The 22,255-nt window shown below is 39.7% G+C and overlaps 1 long non-coding RNA gene across 1 annotated transcript; it reads left to right on the plus strand.

Annotated features, from left to right (window-relative positions):
• The first annotated feature begins 1,695 nt into the window (after positions 1-1,695).
• LOC113966904 lies at positions 1,696-3,895 on the plus strand. Its single transcript, XR_003534007.1, has 3 exons — positions 1,696-1,914; positions 3,355-3,411; positions 3,802-3,895. It is a non-coding gene; the product is annotated as an uncharacterized LOC113966904 (long non-coding RNA).
• The last annotated feature ends 18,360 nt before the right edge of the window (positions 3,896-22,255 follow it).

The raw sequence follows: 22,255 nt of genomic DNA on the forward strand, positions 1-22,255 counted from the left end.
ATATGACAGGAGATGGGGGTTTCTGAACATGTGGAAAGCAGAATTAGAGTCCCAAATGATCTTGACAAATTGGAGAGATCATCTGAAAAAAATAGGATTAAGTTCAATAGGGAAAAATGCAAAGTGTTAGGCAGAAATAATCTGCACAAATACAAGATGGGGTAACACAATAGACAGCAGTTCTCTGGAAAAGATCTGGGAATGTGAATCAAATTAAACATGAGTTGATGAATTATTAAAAAGTTAAGTGACCAGCTAGTATGTATATGAAAACCAGAACGTAGTCCGCAGAAGTAATCTTCTAGGAATTTATACTGGTAAGGTCTCAGCTTGGAGCAGTGTAGCCAAGGACAACTTGATAAATTGAAGTTATTAAGCACTCAAAAAAGAAGATGGAAGGGTCAGGGCAATAATTGAGATGTAAAAGAACCACTCTGTTGTGAAGAGAACAGAGGTAGTATGTCCTTTTTGTTCATGGCAGACTTAAAAAGAAATAACAAGCTAAATTACACCAGAGGAGAGTTAGAATAGTTGTTAGGAAAATCTTTCTAAGCGTAAACATAGGTAAGCCTGGAGAGGTGGTGAAGTCACAATCATTAAGAACATATATAGTGACACAAATATTGATTCTCCCTTGAGAACAGTTTAGATGACCTTTTAAAGTCCTTTCCAGCTCTACTTCTTATAATTTTATATAAAGATAGGAATAGGTTTTGCAACTTTTCTTATCTCAAATAGCAGCCAGTACCATGAGGAGATCTAGCGAGTCACAGAAAAAATTCCTAGTCAAAATGAACAATATTTACCTGTGTACAAGAACTAGATTTGGTGAAGTTACTGCATAGCATTCTTGCTGTGTGAATTTTTTTGTTAAACTTATATTGACTTATATCAGGAAGTATTTAAAGATCCCTATTATAAATATAATGAAATAAATTGTAACTTCTGAAGTGATTTGATCTAATTAGAGAATAAGGGTGAGTATTTAGTAAAAATAATTCATGCTCAATTGCCCGTGGAAAGCTTTGGAAAAAGAAAGGTGTCTGACTCATGCCACCTTTATGTATACTCCTGCTGTTTTGGACTGCAGCTCTCTCAGGAGCTCATGTTGAAAGAGACCCACACAGAGCACTGTGTTCTGTGCACTGCTGTGCACTGTGTCCATGGCCTGAACTTCATCATCATCCCCAGTAGAATGGGAGAATGAGTTCTGTAAAGCCAGTGCACTGACTTTTTATAACCTGGGCTTTGTTTTTGGTTATTCTTCCAGAGCATATTTTATGCACTGCAAATGGGGTGACCAAGGAATGAATTTTGTCAATTTCATTCCTGTGTCTACCTGGAGCTCTCTCTTTTGATAGGGACCTGAAGTTCTGAAGTGTTACTTGAACACTGCTCTCAGTCTGTTATTGTTTAGGCTGATGATTAAATGCTTAGAGGGTGTAGTGGTGGAGAAATATTTCCACTATCCAAAAAATATATCAGTTTCTGAATATTTAGAGAAGCTTGTGAAACTCTTCATACCTTTCTGCTCCTTGAAGTCTGTGGTAACTCTTTTGTATGCTGTTTCCTTCCAGCTTTATGTACTACATGGTACCAAATATCTGTAGCAGAGATTGGGAAACCTCTGTTTAGCAGGTCTGGTTTATGGTTATGCTATAAATAGAGGTGAAACATGTAACTCATTTCAAGAATAATTTCTTCACTGAGATCACAGGATCATTTAAAGCTGTCCAAACACTTAGGATGAGTGTCCAGATAGTCTGTTTCTTTTTTTTTCTCAGGAAATTTGGAAGTGGGACAGCTTACTCACTGTAGATGATTCATATCTTTATATCCTAGTTTGAAGCGGTTCACCACACCATGGCCACAACTTCAAAAGTGTCAGATGATCATCAGACATCACTCCTGCCTGTAAGACTGATTGATTTCCCCAGCTTTCTAGAGTTTTCATAACTTACTAACCTCTGCCCCCAAACTCAAACAATTTAGGTTCAAGAACAAGCATTAGGAAACTGTTTATGAAATAACGAATATACTAAATTCCCGAACAGACAAATCTCTTAAATCCAGAGCTCTGGGGACTCAAGTGCAGAGATTCTCATGGATGCTTAAAGCACTTTTCCATGTTCCTTTACAAAGGTTTTATCTTTTCCAGTTTTAAATCTTTTTGTCTAGACAGCAGTAAGTAACTGGCATACCTTTCTCTCAAGAATGGTATGGTTAAGTCTTTCAGATAAATATAGCTGGATATTTAAATACAAAAATAAATGTCTAAAGCTCTACTTATTAGTAGCATCTGTCTCATGCTTGATGTGTACTTCTCAGAAATATTCTAATACCTACAGGGGCTATATTTAAGTAACCTTGCTTCTGCTTTGGTGATCACATGTCATGCGCTGCCTATATTGTTGATTTTGTTGCTAAGACCCGCTGTGAGTTCTAGTTTCCAGTGTTTCAGGTTACATGTTTAAACCTGGCCTTCCAACTGTTTCACGCTATCCTGTGTGTCCCCATCTACTAAAGCTGATACTCTGGAGGCCCTCTCTTTCCACACTGGTCCACATTGGCATGAAAAATTGAGTGGAAAGAGGAGTTAGGATTACAGATTTTTTTTTTTTTTTTGTTTATGATAGTTGTTAAATTTCCATTTTGGAAATGTTACTAAGAGGAAGACTTAGGAGTCACATATTGGGTGTATGTGGTCAGCAGATCGGCCTCCGTCACCTTCTCCCTTCCCAGAGCATTGCAGCCATTAAGGAACAAAACCCAGAAAACATGATGAACCTAGCAGACAACAAAGCTGAGAAGCCAAAGAGGACTAGAGAAAAAAAAATTTTACTTGAAAACACTTTCCCACAAGCCTTTGATTTGACATTTTTCATTAGAACAGATAAGGAAAAAAATTGATCTCATGGACATTATTTGGGGAGTTATATTTAGGCTCACTTATGTTACTCGAAGAGAGCTCCATGTACACCTGTGAGGTTTTAAGTAAATTACAATACAAAGTGTCAGTGAATTCCAGTGTGACTTGGCCTATCCCAATTAAATTGTGTGCATGATGACATATCAGTCAGCGTGATAGGGCTTCACTTCTGCAAGTAGAAACCCATCATGCACTGTGTTGTGGAAATTATTGTTCCATGCCAAAAAGCTGTATGTTACTCTCTCTATCAGGCACAAATCCGTTCCTCTCACTCTCTAGATATTTTCTGTAAATGGCTATGGGTAGTTTGTGTTTCTTCAGTGACTCTAGATTTGTATAAATGTTTTAATGCATTGTAAAATTTTTGGCAACATGTTAATACTCCTTTGATTAGAACAGCCACTGTTGTTTGCTTTTATATTTAGAGCAAAGAAATGCAAACATCCTTACCATCAAGAGCGCTAAGTGGGGTAGTACTGAAGGTAGGTTATTTTGAATCTCTGTACTGCCTGTATTCTAAGCTTAAGTTTGTATGTGCCTGTTTTGCCATCTGGTCCACCAGAAGCTACTGTCTTTCAGAATGCAATAAAACCTATTTTCTGAAGACATGTTATAGAGAGATAAAGTGTAGAGGAGAAAAAAATTCAAACCAAACAAATTCATACACTGAGGTCGACTTTACCTTAGAAGAGTTGCTTGGATTTTCATACCCCCACACTGGCTCATTGATCTACATGCCAAAAAGAGCTAGTTGGTTTTGATTTACAGATTCTACATTGTTTAGGAGATTATAGTCTAATTCTCCTTCTGCTGTGACTAGTCAGGGCATGAACTGCAGTCATAATGATAGGCACTCTGTTTCTGGATTTTAGCATGCCAGGCAAGGAAGTCACTTCAAAGTAAAGCTGAAACACGTGAAGAAGTTGTGGGGGAGAGAGCACTAGCAGGAGGAAATTAGTTTGACCTTGGCTTATTTAAGAGTAATGTATGCTGATGAATTGGTGAATTTAGGCACTGCTAAAATGGATAGTACAGGATGGAAATGATATCTGCCTTTTATTAATAGAGTTGGTATAAAATAGCAAATGTAAGAAAAATGTAATTTGGACAAGGGATCCATTTTAATGGGAAAATACTTTGTTGTCAATGGTAATTGATATTATTTGTATTGGAGTTGTGTTCAGGGTCTGCTTTGAGATGAGAGCATAGGGAGGAACCACACTGCAGTTTTTGCTCTGTATATGTCTAAAAAGATTCCCTGTCTTCACAAGTCACAGCTCCCACAGGGGTGGGATAAAAGGAGTTCCTGCTTACAGAAAGCAGTGAGGGCAGGAGCTTAATGTCAGGACTTTGACATATCCTTGAAATTACTTGGTAAAGTTTAGTTTATAGATGTGTAAAGCTCTTCTAGGCATTTTGGTATCTTTCAGATTTTTCTGGTGGGTTTTTTTGTGTGGTGGTTTGTTTTTTTTTTTTATTTCTTTCCCCTCCTTCTAAAGTCTGGCCTGGGATCTTAAAAGATGCTATAGTTTAGAGCTTTGTATTCACAATATTTGGCTCTTCCTAATCTTTTATTTTAGTTCACTCTATTACAGCACAAATGAAGTAAAAGAAACCCTTGACTGGGACCCTGGATATTTGTTTGTAATACGCAACTTATTTGCTATATTTTGCCTCTTTGCAGACAAACATGATCATCTTTCCTTTGATATTTTAAATTATTTCCTTAATTATTTCTGGGACTAATTTCTAGGCTGTTGCTTGTTCAAGAGTAGTCTATTGTGTGGTCTAATGACAAAATTTGAGCAGATTAGGCTTGCTAGTACTTGCTTCTATCTCAAATAGATGAGTGTCATTCTGAGGGCTGAGTTTCTGACACAATATTTACAATTATAACCTAAAAAGTTGCTTTCTGTGCATATGCTTGAATAGTCAATTAAGATTCTTTGTCCTGGTTTCAGTCAGTAAATTTGCTCATTAGGGTGTTTTTATGTAACCACTTTTTGATCGAGACATCTGTGGAAAAGTGGCAGGGAAAGGTTAACAAGTTAAACCAAATATTAAACTTTAAAAGACTTTAATTTGTGAGACATTAAAGCTGTCCTTGGTGTAAAATAATCCATATCTTGATTCACAAGTTTATCTTCGTTCTGGAAATACCTCAGCTTGGGAACTACACAGAGATTTTAATTTATGTGTGTACCTCTCTCCTATTGAATGTACTCAGCGTTATTTTGCTCACCTGGAGATCTACTTGCTCTAATAGATGGAGGCCAAGTTTGTTTTATAACTTAAATACTAATGTATATCAAGAAACCCATATTTCTTAGAGGAAATTTGATTTAATCTGAAAGCCTAAACACTTCTAACTGGATTTGCTTACATCCCATCTGCACACATGCATGTTCCTTACTCCTTGGCAGTGAAAAATATGCAAATTCTCAGATGTTGGCGTTGTAGAACCCCTTTCTTCTTCCTCTCCTTCTTTCCTCTGCCCTATAGTTTTGGATTCAGGGACCAGAGAGGTTCAGTTTGGGTATTGCATTACAATGTTGGCACTATTTTGGAAAGGAAAATCTGAATCCTTTTTTGGCTGAAATCCTGAATCCTTTTTTTTCTCGTTTCATACAGTGAGTATCCCCACAAGTAAAAAAATATGGATGCAACTGCAGAGCCAAATTAAGTGGTATCAAAATCATGGTAGCTTTAAAATCATAGAGCTGTGTGGAAGACTGTTTCATCTTTTACCTGCTGTATGTGATATAATAACATTGATATATGTTTGAGCAGCCATTTGGGATTTTATATATCAGAGAGACTGTGTATTTTGAAATTTAATCCTCATGAAATATTTGACATCCTGAATGGGATAATTGACACAGGGACACTAATTAAGGAGCTGTAATTCAGAAGGTTCTGATCATGTACTTTATACTGACATGTATATTGTCCCCCTGGTAACAGTGTTAATGGTGCTTAGACATGTATATCAGGAAAAGAGAACATTCTCCTGGGAGCTCTGGAAATCAATCTCCTATGTAATGCCATTTTATAATGCTCTAGAAGGAGCGGATTTACACATTTTTCCATTTATTAAGCTGTTCATACATAAAATATTCTGTCTTTGAGATAGTTTGACTCAGCTGGTGTTTTCATTCTTAAAATCTGCAGTGAATAATATCTTCCCCTGAAACTGAGCTTTTTGCCTAAACTGCTTTGCAGTTCTTAATTTTCACTTGAAGTCTTGGGTAAATCTATTCTATTTAGCTGAACTGAGTCCTGTTTACCTTACGCAGGAATTATTTCATCAACTCCTGAAATGCAAAACCCTCTGTAGCAAGAACGAAAAGGCAGTCTTATGACTGCAGCTCTGAGCTAAAGAACATACTTTCTCCAAGTATGATTTCATTCAGGTAGTGAGAGCAGAGCTGCATGAAGAAACAAAAAGGTTGGCCTTAGGCAGGTAGGTGAGGTCAGTTTTTTCTCTGTTTTCCTCCTGGCTTTGTGATCATACTAGGCATATAATCAGACTGTCTGCCTGCCCCAAACAGAGCATTCCTTTATGGCATTTTAACAAATCCAAGACCTCTTGAACTCGTCTTACCAGACTTTTCAAACTTTCTGCATGATCATAAGGCTTAAGTCAGGAAATACTTTTAAAGCACTCATTTGCTATAATGTAAGTGAATACAGAGACACTTGTTAATACTGTTTAAGGTGCATTACTCTACCACTGTAGAAAACAGAAAAGCAAAGGACAGGCTAAAATCCATTTAAAATTGCTGGAGTCTGGCAAAATGTATTTAGCAAATCTAAAACCACCTGGGGGATATTGATCTCACTCTTGAAAAATGTGTAGAGGAATTTTTAACTTTTTCAAAATTAAGCATTTTTCAGGTCTCCTGGTGTGCAGCTTATACAGAAGCTGGCTCTTTCTGCAGTACAGCATGTCCTCTGATGCTCGTTTGGACATTGCTCCAGCAATGAGTCAGAGTTCCAGCTATTGTTTCAGTAACATCAGTTCCTGCCGTGCTGGGGGTTTCCCCTCTCATTTCTTTCCCGAATTATCAGCCAGACTCAACCCTCTTCTGTTCATAAAATCCAATGGGAGGCCCCAGATTGGGCTAGGGTGGCTACAATATACTATTCATGCAATTCTAGCATTGCATTTACCCTGCAGAAGAAATGGCTATTCATTTTCATATCTGACATAGGAACCCAAATGCTTTGAGACACCAATGAGAGAACAGTCATTACGATACAGTGCAGACGGCAGTTCTTTGTCAAAAACCACGCTTTGGGAGACGCACCTCCTGTAATCAGCATATCTTGCAGCTCTGTGAGGCTTCTCTGCAGAATAGTCATGCTGTCATACCAGTAGTCAGCTTGGGGGGGAGAGGAAGTGGCAGATTGGCTTAAAAATGTTAACAATTACCAGTGTACAAAGATATTTGCACAGGGTGAGGAAGACCTTTTGCTGTTGAAAAAAATGCAGATAGGTAGAGAAGACGGTATATCTTGAAAACAAGACACCAACTGGATTGTTCTACTGCAGCTGTAAATTCAGACTAGATGAGACTGCAAGGAGCTGAGGGTATCAACCTCTTATGTCCTGTAGCAAAGGACATGGAGAATGGAAAAATGAACGCGTGATGTACAGGGTAAGCCAATGTTGTAAATGTGTCTGAGCCACCACAGTCACCCGGACTGGAATCCGTTATCATTTGGTCTAAAGCTAAAGGGTTATAAAACATACCTTTCACAAAACTGAACTGTTTATGGCAGATCTCATCTGTGCAACACACGTGCCACTGTGATAGGACTTGCTGCCCCAAACTTCTCAGATACACTTCATCTCATCAAGGCTAATGAGAGTAGCCATTACATGTGTTCAGAAGTGTCCTTGACTTATGGCAACGCCCACATCTCAGATGGTTTCAATCTTTCCAGCATGTGGATATTTCTAGAAGATTTTTGAAGTTGTTTTTAAACTTTTCATGCATGTTGCTTATGGAAATACAGAAGAAATTGTATGTATGTTCTTTTCTCTTATAAAGGTACTCATCTTAAATCATATCTTTTTCATATGTCCTTAACCTTGCACCTCAGCAGCAGACTAAAATAAAACTCATTCAGTGCTATCCTCAGAGATGGGCTAGGAAGTAGAAAGAGAAGAGGCTTAGTCAGACTGAAAAGTTGCTAGGTATTTTGTTTCATTTGTGATGCTTCAGCATGAGACATGCAGATTTCCATTTTAAATGCCTTTGAAAACACTGTTGGTAAATTTTCACAGTAATAAATATGCTTATTCTGCTTGAGGCTTAAACCTTCCACAAGTTTTTTTTGATTTTGTGCTGCTTACAGCCCTAGGACCCTCAATATAACAGAGAACAATGCTTTATTAAAACAAACTGCTGTATAAAATTCAGCTGGAAGCTACTTGGCCATTTCTGCTGCTGCTCTCAAGTTCCAGAGCTGCAGAGTTGGGTTAATGTAACATAACTTTCCCAAGAGCCTACAGTAGGGCTTGATACGTTTTCTGCTGTATAACCTCATCTTCCAAATTAACCTGAAGACAAATGGGACCTGTTTATTTGCTACTTCGAGACAGTATATTTGTCTATCATAGTAGCGTCTGCCTTGTATTTTGAGTAAACCTGAGTCCCTAAGGAGCTGGTTTACTAAGACCAGAGACTACCCTATGCACAAAAAAAGTCAATGGCACATTTCAGCATGCAACTTGACAGGGAAAAAATCAGCAGAAAAAACCATGAAAAATATTGTGGGTTATGGCATGTGTGCCTGATCTTTGGTTAAATGTCTTCCCCCTGTTCTCAAGGAACATGGCTTTCAGTTATGAGTACAGAATCACAGAAAACCTGAACAACAGCAGCAGCAGTGTGGAAATCAACCCATATACCTACACTTACTGAGTGGCTCCAGAAGATGTGGAAAAGCTGATTCATACAGTTCTCCCTACCCCAAAAATTGGACAAACAAAACTGCTTAATATATTTAGAATCTATCCACTGACTATGCCAGGTGCTAACAGACAGTACCCTTGACTATATTTTTATCAGGAAAACAAAATGAAATATTTGATAATGAAGTTTCATGAAAACAAAGTAGCACAGCGAGCCTGCAAGTAAATCAGTCTTTGAGAGGACTGACAACTGCTATCCTTCCTCTTCATTACTCCTTGAAGACAGACAGAAACAGTAGTAGATGCGCAGCTCATTGAACTACTAGATCTGTTCTATTATTCAGGTTGTGGCACCAACAGTTCAAGTTGTTCCTGATCAGGTATGCACCTGGGGATGCCTGTGCAACATGCCTCTTGTACCCTGTACTGTGCTCTGTCAAAGAAGGGAGGATACTGTGAAAATGAGGTTGGGATTCAGTTCAGCCCCAAACACTGATGTGAAAGCTATTATATTATTATATATTATTATCATTGCAACTTAGGACAAACCAAAGCCATCGCAAAGATGTACAAAACTTGCAGATGAAAATATACAGGTGCTGTAGGCAGTTCAGCTTGTTGTTGTGTCATTCAACATTCCAAAATAAATTTTTATATTAGAGCTAAAACTTTCAATGAGTGAGTCCCCATGGCTGGCTGTATATCTGCCGAGTGTCTTTTACGGTAGCTGCTGCAAGACCAATCAATTAGGGACTCCTCAGGAAGACCATAGCCTCCTCCCACCTGCTATTTACATCCCCACCTGTTCAGCTGCAGGGTTAGGCAAGGGAAGGAAATGGTCTCACACTACATATGTCTACATGACACAGTGCGGTGTGTTAGAAACAAATGAAGTGGTTTACTGATGATTTAAGTTAACTAAGGGCCTCTGGTTAACTTTGACCAAAGCCACACTGGGTCTTTAGCTGCACGTTCTCCATGGGTGAAGGGACCAGGTGACAGGACCACCTCAAAGTAGCAGTCCCACTCTAAAATTGTATTAAATCAAATGAAATTGAAAGAAATAATTTAAAAGCAAAAACTATAGGAAAAGATTCCAGGTGACATTATGTCCATGAAAATTTAAGGACACATTTGCTCTTTTATGTTGCATGAACATCGATCAACAAGCTGCTTTCTTTAATCAGCAGTGGTGATGGTGATGAGGTGATTGTTATTATATTCTAATTGCCCTTCTTTAATGAGATAAGACCTTAGACTGTTACAAGGGATGAAAGGTGTCAGTAACAGCAACATCAAGTGTGATAGAAACCAGTACCATTGTATGTTTTTTGGTAATGTGGGGAGCAGATGTAACTTTCAGATTTTTAGACATAATTTTATTATTAATAATAATTAAAAAACCCTCAAACCCATGAAAACCTCAGTGTTCAAGGAGATAAAAATACAACTATGAGTAGCATGGTTTGGTCTGGATTACAGCAGGAAGTTGAAGAACACAGCTTCAACTCCAGGGTCTAATAGGCTGTGAAAGAACAAGAAGTGAAAGATACGTGCAAATAACACGTGACAAATTCCTTTGAGCAAGTTATTACTCCTTCTCTTTTCCATTTCATTTGGAATGAAAAGGGAATCAAACAACCTTTTCTGTTGTGCTCACATTTGCTAACTGTTTACACTTCCCAGTTAATTACTTTCTATAGTTTAATGGAAAGACAATCCAAAACACCTTATTTTAAAACCTTACCTTTGCTATACCAAAGAACTCATAAAGCTCATGCTCATTTCTATCTTTCAGTCCAAACTAGGATCTTTCAGAGATTTGAAGAAAAAAAGTGCAAACACTAAAATAGACTTTAAAATGCTACTCATGCTGATACAACCTCAGATAGGAAATGAAAGTTTAACAGTTCAACTAGGGAATATTTCTTCAGCTTCTAGGGCAAGACAGAGTTGCTTAGGAAGTGTGGCATTTTGCCAGAGCAGGGAGCCTCCAGGAACTGAAAGATAACAGTACTAGTGACCCTTCTGTGCCTGAGACCAGCTGTTGGAGAGAAGGCAGGCACTGGTGTGTGCACTGCTACGTGAAAAAGAAACAAGAGTACATGAAAATTGTCACATTAGCATTAGGCTGGGAATGTGTGTCTTTGCTGGTGGGAATATAATATTTCCAGTGTTGTTTTCTTTCCTGTAATGTTGTTTCATAGTCTATATCTACAGTGACACATTTTTTGCCTCTAGAATTCTACCTATATTTGTGCATTTTCCAGCAGAATACTGTGTCATGTGATCACAGAGAGTGAGTATTGCAATTGATGGGTTCTGTCCTTTAAAAGTCCTTAAGAAGTTTAAAAATGTGCTCTGGGGAGTTGGTTTCTCCCTTTCCACTGTAACTAATGCAGAACATAGACTAAGAGAGAATCACAATTGGGAGTTGTACCTTTTTGGGGACACTAATGCCATTCATTCAGACAGGGTCATTTCTTGTTCCTGACTGAATCTGCTCTGTAAAGAGATCTAAGCTGAGTGATAGGGACCAAGTGTGTAGGGATTTCACTGACTAATTGTTGGATACCTGCTTTCTGTACTGTCTGAGTTGAAGGAAAAGCATCGGGGCTGTCCCTGCCCATGCTGAATACCATCCATGGGCTGCATGAAGCCTGTGAAGCAATGTATTGGCTTGCTGGGTGGCCCAGAATCATCTTAGGATGTTTTCTGCCTTCCTGAACACTATTCAATGTCCTTATGCCTCTGAATTGCTGGGCTAGCAAAAAAAGAACAAATTCAGATGTAGCTAAGAGGAATGGGAAGTTTAAGCCATTCATATGGTCTTATTGCAGATAGGTTCACAGGGCATGTGGGGATGGGAATATTTCAGCTGGAGTAAGAAAGGAAGAGGCAAATGTTCAGTGGAAGGCACATGCTTGTTTAACTTGCACAGCGCTGACACACAGTGGAGGGCTCCACAGTACCCTTTCTAAAATTCACTCCACTCCCCAGTAGGGAAAGAAAATACAGATTTCGAGTATAGAGAAGGCACTCAGCAACCCTAGAAGGAGCAAGAGCTGTTGAACCAGCTACAGAGAGGGCTAACCAGAAAACACTGATTGCTGAGATCAAACAAATGAGATTGAATTGAAGAAACAGCAGGAGACAAACGAGGGAATGCAGGCCAATGTGCTGGCTTGAATTCAGTTCTCTCTTAATCCATAGTGACCTGGGTTTTGTCCTAGAATGGGAAGTTTTCCTAAAATATTATTAGCCCTGAACGGGTATTTGATTCCATTTTCCCAATTTTTACTGAGATATGTTCATTTGTATTACTGAGGGAACTTGTTTTCAACATACTTTTACATCTAGAAAGTTATAACTATCCATACTGCTATATTTTCGGCAGGAAAGGAGCAAATCCACTACAAGTAATTGTTAAACACTTCTTATCTGTATTTCCTGGATAAGAATTCCAGAGCATTGCCTCTTTTGATACTCTTCTCACCTGCTTGGGCATGATGCTGCTAGCTTAAACATATTTCCTTCTGTTTTGGAATAAGCCACGTGAGAGGATACTCCTAATGTTCTTGGCCAAATTGATAGTGCTCTGTCCTGCCCTGAGAGTCACAAGCATTTGCTGTGTTCTTCAGAGATATGTATTTGCAATTAGTCATCCATATGAGGGAACTGCTTAAGACAAGCCTTTCTCCCAAAGCAGTTAATTCTTCAAAATGAAAATAATCAGATAATGAGTTCATTTCCGATTTCACATTTAATGCCAAACATTTTTGGGTAAACAAGATATGCTGGCAGAGTTCTGCTCTCATTGTATGTTTTTTATTAACTGGGAAACAGACAGTTGATTCTTATCCTCTCTATCAGCTCATATAAATTACACATATTTTAGAATTAGAGGCTTGTGCAAACTGGCTGCCTGGTTTCAATGTAGGAGCCCATCAGCCAGTCTGTGTAAACTGCACCCAGGCCTTGCTAGCAAGAATGAAAACCTCCAAAGACCCAGGTTGGGAATCTCCCACTCCGTGGAAACTTTTACCACAGTAACTCATATTTGTGCAGCATGAAAATAAGTAAGGCATCAGGGAGACTATCTCTGGTAACTTTACCAAATCAGACAGGCCCGGTGTCTGAGCTGCTGTGATGTTCCTGTTGACACCCCTGTGGTAGTGTGAGGAAGCCTTGACCAGCATGGGTGCTCCCACTTGGCTCCAGATGGCTCATGAGCTGATGCAATCACCTGCTGTTCACAATGCACAGGGTAGCAGACACTGCTAGGTGTTTTGGGGCTGTGTTTCAAAGAGGTTGTGGAGAGAGGTGAGAATATAGCAAAGCATGGGACCAACAAAAGTGTTAAATAGTGTTTTCTCTCCCTGAAACTCAGCTTTGGTCAGTGGACTTGCTGTGGTTTTACAGACCTACCAAGGAGAACAGAATCTGGCCCTGAGCCTGGGCCCTCTCAAGTTTTCAAAATCAATACTTCTTTCCAGGCAGGAGAAGCTGAAAAGAGAAAAATTGGAAAGATTTATTTGGTAGCAGTATTTATGACAAAACCACTTTTATGTCAAAAACATTAAATGAAGATTGTTCTTAAGATGTCCCAAATTTTAGCAAGAGGTCAAAGTGTTCGCAATAATTTCTAATTCTGAACATTGTAGATTAAAATTCAAATTGATGTCTAATGTCTATTGTACAATAATATTGTACAAATACTATTCTTCCTATCTGTGAACTTCAACATGTCGTGAAGACACCAGCCATTCATTAACAAAGCAAAACTGTCTTCCCTGCTGGTCCTTCATACTAGCTTAGCACTTAGGTTGATGATGCTAGCTCCTGTCCAAACCGAGAAGGCAAAACCAATCTCTGCACTAAAGAGCTCACAGCCTCAACATGCAACAAAGACTCAGGAGATGAATATAGACAAGAGGTAGGAGTACCAACACAACAATATCGATCAGCACAGCCTAAGCCAGTAGTAATCACACTGCAGTTAAGGTTTGAAATGGGTATTGCACAAAATGAGTATTTCAAGGTAAGATTTGAAAGAGAGTAATGAGGTTACTTTTATAAATATTTTCCATTTTTAAAAAAAAAAGTCAGAAGTAGTGTCAGAGAAAATGTTTTTTTCTGAACCCAGACTGCATTTTTAGGAAGTCATAATTGGCTCCAGAAGTCTCAGATTCAGATGCTGGACAGAAAAAAGATCAGTAGAGTTTATTGAGATGATTGTTTTTTCTGATCTACAAAATAACATCCATGACAACGGAGGGTGTATCAGAGCTATATAGGTGCAGCTGGAGAAAGATTTTGGCTTTAGTTTGCAAACTCTAGACAAGTCCCAGCTTTGACAACTTTGCTGTGTAGCTTCTGAGGACCTGTTGAACAGAAGTAACCTGAGATTTTGCCAGGGTATGGAGCAGAGGGAGTCTGGTGTTCACAAAATAAAGCCAAGGAACATTGTGATTTCTGGGAAAAACAATATTTGCAGCTCCAGACAAGAGAAGCTGGTGTATTAGTAACATGTGACTGGAGATAGTCTCAGCAGCACAGCTCTTGCTGTCAAGAGAATAAAGGAGTGTCTTGAGAGAAATGCTCCTTTCCAATCCTCCCCTTAGAGGGGGAAAAGTGCAAATATTTTTCTTTCTGCTGTCATTCTGAGGATGAACCCACCATTTGGACTTTCCTAACACAGTGTTTAGCTTTCAGATGACAGAAATACAACAGTTCGCAAGTACTCAGTCTCACACACACTAGTTAACACTTTCATGGCTGAGTAAATCTAAGCTGCCTAAATAAGAATTTGGCAAATTACAACCACTACTTTGAAAAAAGCACATCTCAACAGATATGTATCTGTTCTATTTCCTTTTTAAGGACCTTCTCGGATTATTTTATCTTCTCTTTCAGCAAAAGCCTCATTTAGAAAGTTATTCCTTGGAGGTTGTATTTGCACAACAGTAAGTAGGGTCAACCTACATTGTCCAGTGTTGAGGAAAAAATAACCTTCACAGCAATGGAAGACAAATTACCCTGTTGTGGGTCATCTGGAGCTGTGTGCTGAAGGAAGGAGATGTTCTTGAGGAAAAAGTTGCTGGCCTACATCTACTGCAGGGGAGCAGCAGTATGGTACTGTGGGTGTGGTTTCGGTAGGAAATTGGGTATGGGCTCTGCTTTTCTCTTCTCAGGAGGCTGTGGTCCCTGGCAGATTGATAGTGACAGTTGTTTGTTGCAATGTTTCAGGGTTGCTTCAGCCACTTCAAGTCCTATACATACTGTTTGGGTTTAAAGAAGTTTGAATTTGCTTAGATGTCTACCACTTTTCCCTACAAGCAATGATAGGTTCTGGGCCAGATATATCCTTAATCCAAACGTGGCTTCTGTCTCCTCCTCTGAAATTTCTAGTTCACGGCTATTTTCTCAGAAATTGTTTTGTATTCTTTTGGTCTCCAGTTACAACAACTTTAGTACTATGTGGTTTTTCAGGGAAAAAAGCCTGTGGTGAAGGAACACTCAGAAAAGCATCCAGGTTCTCTGAAGGGTCCTTTGAGGAATTCCACTGCAAGAAAACCAAAATGTTATACCTAAGTAGAGTGATGATTTTCTAATGGGTCTTAATGCTTTACCATCTGGTTTGCCAGCCTGTTTCAGCTGTGAAGGTATATTTGTCATTAGCACCCTCTTCCCTTAGATAGGAGGGTCACCACACGGCCTAACACCACATGGTATAACCTTTTGTTGACTTCTATGCCTCCACCACTCTAATACATATATCTATCAATTCTGAGTAGGAATAGCCCATTTAGACTAGTCCCTTGCCCTCCCTGAGGTCTGCTGCAGAGCAAATGTCTCCCTGTTCAGACTCAACTGAGAGGGCCCCTATGTCCAGGAGAAATGTCTCAGGACCAGTGCTGTGACCTCCAACTGAAATGTGTAACACTGGTTTGCCCTTCAAGTGTGAAACCAGTAAGGACTGCCTACCACAGTTTTTCAACATATTTCCAAGTATGGCAGGGTGCAGTGGCAGGCACATAATAGGGCTTTTGGCATGTATTATACTGTGCTCAACAACTCTGCTCTCTGATCCAAACATGCCCACCAAAAATAACTTCAGTGAACAGCTTTTATTTTAATTATTCCAGTGTGGGACTCATGAGGTTTTGCCAAAAATCTGGCTTGTAAAGCTTTTTGTATCTAAGCACAGAAACCCGTAGTGTGTAGTTAATCCCCCGCTGGGATTTTCCTGATCCAGTAACAGGTCTATTCTGCAACCTCATCTTTCTTTACCTATCACTTGCTCTCTTAATGCTGTTCACCCCATCAGCTCCTTGAAATCTCGCCCTTTCTTAGCTTCTGTGACTGTTCTTTCCCAGCTATCCCCCCTAATCTTCTCTTTTCTCATTGAGCTCCACATTTAGTGGTTCATGGTGGTTTTTTTTGGTGGTTCTACAGTAGTTCTAATCTCTGTGGGGATTTCAGTGAGATCAGTACGTAGACTCTTCTCTACCCCCTTTATGCTCCCTGTCCAACCTACCTCATGGCGTAATAACCAAGCAACTGCACTTTTGCCAATGACTTGCAAACCTGCCTTTTCCTATATGATCTGTTTCCTTTTGTCACTGAGGTGTTCTATTTTTTTCCTCACCTATCCCCTTCTTCCAGTGTCCTTCCCTTCCTCCCCATGCCGTAAATCATAAAGCAAACAAGAAAAAGGAATGTCCCTGTGGTTTGGTGGGATGAGCTACTGGCTTCTGCAGAACACTTCCAGGCCCTGAGAGGGCTGACTGTGGTAGTTTCTCTCTCTTCTCTATACTGGACTATTTATTTAACCCTTCCTTCATCAAACTCTAATTTGCTTTGGGGGAAACACATGCAATTTAGGACATTAGTATTCAAAAAAGTATTTACTGTTACTTTGTAAATAGTCCCAGATAGTGAATAATTTGTCCCTCTAAGAATATTAAATGTGTAGGAGAAAAATACAATAGAGTTGATAGGATGTTCAGTTTAGGTTAGGTTCATACCAAAAGAAACAACATTAGAAGGAAGAGGAGGAACTTTCCAGAGCAGAATAAGCTATAACATGATAGTTTCTAGCACAGCTAGGGATAATCCCTTCATGCCTAGAGGGAACTGAGCCCAATTCTCCTGCAGTCTGAGGGAGTGCTCTGGTTGTGCACGATTGCGTAAAGCAAGCCTGGCCGCAACAGCACCCACTTCTCTTACCGTTTTGGTGAAGGAGGTCTGGATAACAGTGGGAAGGGTGGAGGTTCCTGCACTGAAATAGGTGACCAAATTCCAGAGAGGCTTAAACTAATTTCCTAATGATTTAGCAGCTTCAGCTCAGTCCTCTGTTTGGGATGTCCTCTGCTTCCCAAACCTCTGGAACCCAGCATGCAAGCACACTGCTGGAAGTCAGGAGCTGGGGTTCTCAGTGCTGTGGGGCCTAAACATTGTTTGTGTCCAGAACAAAATATTTATCTGTATTTATGTAAATGCTTAGCTTTACAGGGTCTCTGCTTGGTCGCCTTGATAAGTGCTACTAAAAATAACGATATGGGCATTATGACATTTATATGCAGCATTCGTATAACATCTTTTACAATATTTATAACACTATGCTGGAATTTATGAAACAAAACCAAGGGGAATATCTTTGCACCAGCTAAGGACAGACAAGACATAAGAATCCCTTTAGACTGAAGATATTTTTGAACTACTCCTTACTAGCATGCTATTCTGTGTTTGACTAAACCTGAAATGCAGTATCTAATACTGGTATTTTCATTTTGTCTCACATTTGGATTGTACTCTGGTTCTGCTACTGTAAGTTTCTGTGCATATGCTGTGCAGAATATAAAATGGGGGATTTTCAAAGGTCTGGAGGTCCTTCAGTGTCAAATTACTTTTGGAATTCCACTTTAGCATTTCCATAAGGCCCCCAACTATTCTTGGCAATTTACAATAGTCCTTGTCCCAAAGCATTTAAAATGCATTTCAGATGTGGTGAGAATAATAAATATAAAAACAAGGAGAAAAAAAGAATGAAATAATCCAGGATACATTTAGAGAATCGCTGATTATTCAGGTACTCATTATTTTATTTTTAAGTCTTGGATGGAAGGACACTTCAGATTTAATTATTTTTTATTGACTTACATTGTGACAGTGTAAGGAATGTTTCTAGAAATCAGATTTGAATTGGAGGGTTTCACATGCAATCTGACTGCTTTTGAGAGAAAAAGTTGTGAACACTAGACTTCATTATCTTGTACAAAGACTGAAAAAAAAATGGTTCATTCATCTTCTTCTCATCAGCTACTCTTTTACAAATATGCATTTGCCCATCTGTGATTATAAATACAGATAACTGAGAAACTTTTGCTTTATGGTTAGTGTAAAGAAAACAGAATAAAAAGCTTTGCTTTATTGTAAGAAGAGGGATACTGCAACATTTGAGCAAGTATCATCCAAAAGGTGTTTTAAAATAAAACAGAAATGAAAAAAAAAAAAAGAAACCTGAAAAAATGAAAAGAACTTCTACTTTAAAAATTTTAAACTTTTAAAAAACACAACCTTAGATCATGTATATTTGGTGCCTACTCACTGGAACGACACCAAATCTCACTTGTTTTGCTTGGGCCTCACTCAAACATAACTGGCCTCAAGCTAGTAAGCAAGCCAGCAAATGTCCTGGCTTGTAAAGAAATCTGATCCAACTCTGTAAACCAAAGCCAGCCTAAGAGTGGTGGTGAAGGAAACATATGGAAAATTAATGTCAGATAATAGAGTGGTGGGACAGCCTTTAATAAAAAAAAAGGTTGTTATTAATTTTATGCAACAATGTCAGCTAATGGTCTTTTGAGTTAAGAAAGTTACAGAATAGTCAAACATTGCTTTTGACTTTGCCAGCACCTAAGCTCTAGAAATGGCTGCTGTGTTGCTATTGTCCCTCTGCAGCATGAAATTCCCCATTACATGTTCTTAACTGATACCTGTAGCTGCTGGTTCAGCTGCAGCAGCATTTTGAGAAGTACAGAAATTCTGGTCACAGAATCTCAGAATATGCTGAGCTGGAAGGGACCCACAAGGATCCTCGAGTCCCTTAGCCCTGCACAGGACCATCCCCAAGAGTCACACCATGTGCCTGAGAGTATTGTCCAAACACTCCTTGAACTCTGTCAGGTTTGGTGCTGTGATCACTTCCCTGGGGACCCTATTCCAGCACCAAAACATCCTCTGGGTGAAGAACCTGTTTCTAATATCAATCTAAACCTCCCTGAGACACCATTACCTCATGTCCTGTCACTAGTCACCACAGAGAAGAGATCAGGGTCTGCCTCTCCTCTTCCCCTCAGGAGGAAGTTTTAGACTGCAAGGAGGTCTCCTCTCAGTCTCCTCTTGTTCAGGCTGAACAGACCAAGTGACCTCAGCCACTCCTCATACCGCTTCACCATCTTCATTGCCCTCCTTTAGACACGAATAGCTGAATATCTTTCCTATATTGTAACGTCCAAACCCGCACACAATATTCAAGGTGAGGCCACACCAGTGCAGTGCAGAGTGGTACAATCCCCTCCCTTGACTGGCTAGCGATGCTTTGCCTGATGCCCCTCAGGACACTGTTGGCCCTCCTGGCTGCCAGGGCACTGCTGACTCATATTCCACTTGCCATCAACCAGGATCCCAAGGTCCCTTTCCAAGGCACTGCTTTCCAGCATCTCATTCCCCAGTCCGTACGTCCAACCTGTTTAAATAAATGGGAGCCTCAGGAAGAGGAGTTCAATGGAATTTGCTTGGGCTCAAACTGGGTATAACACCAAAAGCCAGGCTGAGAACTACAATCCTGGCCAAGCACTGGGAGGAGGAGGAAGTAAGGGTGGTGTGTGTGTTTTCTTTTTTCCTCTGCAGGCCTCCAGGCATTTTGCAGAGATAAGCTGCTCATGGTGTGATGTCACATACGGGGAAAGAATCCCAGGGAGCTCATAGTTCCACAGCCCCTCTCTGGTGAAGGGAGTGGAAATTAAAACAGAATGAATGAAAAAGAAAGAATAATTTTGATCAAAGTGTATGTATTTCTGGAATACACAAATCACATATTTATTTGCCCGATGGCCTGGGATGCTCATCTAAGGTAGACTTTGAAATGTGGCACCAAACAGTAGCTATTTTATACTCTTATTCCTCCAATTTTTTTTAATTGAGGAACAGCTAAAATGCAAATATTATTCATGCCTGGAGCCTAAAATACCTCTCGCTCCTCCCGTGTTGTTTCTGAAGAATCACCTGTTCTCAGTGGAGGAGCATCAAGCTGCCTTTATCACTGAATAGCTCAGATGTCTTCATTCCTTGTCACCATGTCCAGCTCCCTATGTTTTTAACAGACTGCAGGCATGGCCCAGATGATTTTAGGTGGTAAACTGATGCCTCTTGTGCTGAATAAGGTTTCCTGTACGCTTGAGGAAAACCAGCAAGGACTGTTAGAGGGGGAATAGCAGCAGGAGGCTCCATCTCTTTGTTGCTGAATAACATACTAGAGCTGCTGGATTATTGTCTTTGTCTCCTGGTGTGTAACCTAGAAGGAAGAGTACAGCATACACTGTTGTGGTTGTAGCCCCTCTGCAGGAGAAAAATTGTTCGTGTTGTTTAGTCTTAAGTTGGTCTCCAGTCCTTTTTTCTATGATCTGAAATGAGGGCTGTATGCCCTGATCCTTGCAAAACCATTCCCTTCTCCAGTGAATATATAACAGTAACTCAGCACTTAGAGTATTCCCCATCCCTTGCTCACACTTGTAGTATGGAATATTGCACATCCTGTTATCAAGCAAAATGTCAATTAAAATGGAGTGGTTACAAGAAGTGTTTCATACGTGGTTGTGATACAAGAGCAAACCCTCATCCTGCTGAAAAGTAGCTGTACTACCAAACACATTTCTGGCTGCATCCATCCTGCTGCACGAGCAAATGTTGACATTGACATGCCTCTCAGAGATCCCCTAGGGCCAAAAGTTGTGCAACTCACCTGGTCATTTGGGAGTTTAAAAAAAGATCTCTTGTGCCATTCAACAGACTTATTTTTTCTTCCTGAACCTGTTGCCTCTGGGCCAACACAGTGGCTCAGAGGCTTTCCCAGAAGAGCCCTGGGAAGGCTCTGGAGAGGACCGGGCTCACTCCAGATTCCTGAAGAACAGGTGCTGGATGTCTCTGATGTCAGCTCTAAGCTTCCCTCCCTGCTCAATTGAGAGGAGAAACATATTTTCCAATAAAAGCTGTTCAGGTGGCTGTCTCATCTTTATTACAGTTTAAAGAAATATACTGGGATCAGGGTGTCAACAAACTGGTGAATTCTGTAGTTTACATTAAATAGATGATCATATTAGACCATCATAAGGATTCATACTAAACATAAAAATTGATGTCTACAAAACCAAAAAAAAGAAGCTGACTCGTATAGGAAAAAATGAATATGCAACACACAAATGTATAAATACTCATTATATATACCCACACGCGGTGGTAGTTGTAATACCAGTAGTGCAGCAGAAAGCCTTAACTATGTCTGGGGGGGTGTGTGTGTTTTAACAGGCAAAAATTTTTCCCTGAGAAGTAACTTTTAAGCCACTTCTCATGGCTCAAGGACTGAGAGTCAGTATCAGTGGGGAAGGAAAGAAATAAGAAATGTTTAGAAATACCAATGTTTCCAAAAGTAAATATTTCTATTTCTGGTTTGATAAAACTGTTTCAATCCTTTTGGGTTCCTGTGGAGGAGTAAAACAGCCTAAAGGTAAGTCTTATGATGTAAAAGAGTGTTTGCTGTGACCTTGGCAAATCTATGAACTGACCAAGAGAGGTGATGGCTCCAGAGTGCACAGTGCATGTCTTGCTTTTGTAATGTCTAGAAGATTCAATACATCTGAAATATAGCAAAAATTTTCCTGCAGGGCAGTGGAGATGTCCCACTGACAAAAGGGAGCTGTACTCTTTTCTCATCACCTCATAAACAGTGAGGCTCTGACTGAGGATGTTAGGTAATGATTGCCACATACAAAACTCAAAGGAGGTATTACTTTCGTTGTATAACCCTTTGAGATCTGAGGCTGTATTGTTTAACTAAGAATATTGTTTTTCCCTCTTGCTTTTACTGAGCTTTGATGCTGATTTTAGAACTTGACAGCTGTGTTTAGACTTGTCTTACATCTCTTGTACAGAGCGGGGGAAATATAAATGTTTGGGGCAGCAGGCAACATAAGCTGTGTGGAGGGAGCAGAGTCAAGATTTGCCTTGGGAAATTGCGGGATCGGTCCACAGTGATGAACTTCTAGCCATCCTCCTTTTGGGAGACTTCTTAGAGATGGATGGGGTGCTGACTCAGGAAGGGGACTCATGGCCACCTAACA

The sequence above is a fragment of the Neopelma chrysocephalum genome, unplaced genomic scaffold, assembly GCF_003984885.1.
Source record: "Neopelma chrysocephalum unplaced genomic scaffold, ASM398488v2 Primary Assembly neopelma1_61b, whole genome shotgun sequence".
Taxonomy (NCBI): Eukaryota; Metazoa; Chordata; class Aves; order Passeriformes; family Pipridae; genus Neopelma; species Neopelma chrysocephalum.